Source organism: Orycteropus afer, unplaced genomic scaffold (assembly GCF_000298275.1).
Source record: "Orycteropus afer afer isolate SDZICR_OR568_19922 unplaced genomic scaffold, OryAfe1.0 scaffold00273, whole genome shotgun sequence".
In the NCBI taxonomy this organism is placed as follows: domain Eukaryota; kingdom Metazoa; phylum Chordata; class Mammalia; order Tubulidentata; family Orycteropodidae; genus Orycteropus; species Orycteropus afer.
In genome coordinates this window covers 3,863,395-3,864,236 of record NW_006921860.1, presented here as the reverse complement: position 1 = coordinate 3,864,236, position 842 = coordinate 3,863,395, and positions in this window count along the sequence as shown.

Here is an 842-nt window from a genome sequence, read left to right as displayed (position 1 = left end):
ATATACTGCTGCAAACGTTTCTGAATTATCTTCAGTAAGATCTTACTTGCATGTGATATTAATGATATTGTTCTATAATTTCCACATTCTGTTGGATCACCTTTCTTTGGAGTGAGTACAAATATGGATCTCTTCCAGTCAGTTGGCCAGGTAGCTGTCTTCCAAATCTCTTGGCATAACCAAGTGAATGCCTCCAATGAGGCATCCGTTTGTTGAAATATCTCAATGGGTATTTTATCAATTCCTGGAGCCTTGTTCTTCAGTGCAGCTTCAACTTCTTCCTTCAATACCATTGGTTCTTGATCATATGGCACCTCCTGAAATTGATGAAGAATTGACCAGGTCTTTTTGGTACAGTGATTCTGTGTATTCCTTCCATCTTCTTTTGATGTTTCCTGCATTATTCAGTATTTGCCCATAGAATGTTTCAATATTGCAATTCGAGGCTTAAAGTTTTTCCTGTTCTTTCAGCTTGAGAAATGCCCCTTTTGGATTTCTAACTCCAGGTCTTTGCACATTTCACTACAGTAATTGGCTTTGTCTGCTCAAGATGCTCTTTGAAATCTACTGTTCAGCTCTTTTTTTCTTGTCATTTCCTCCATTTGCTTTAGCTACTCTCCACTCAAGAGCAAGTTTCAGAGTCTCTTCTGACATGCAATTTGGTTTTTTCTTCCTTTCTCATCTTTTTAATGACCTTTTGCTTTCATCATGGATGATGTTCTTGATGTCATCCCACAATTCTTCTGGTTTTCAGTCAATGGTGTTCAATGCAACAAATCTATTCTTTAAATGGTCTCTAAATTCAGAAGGGAAATAATCAAGATCGTATTTTGGCTCTTGTG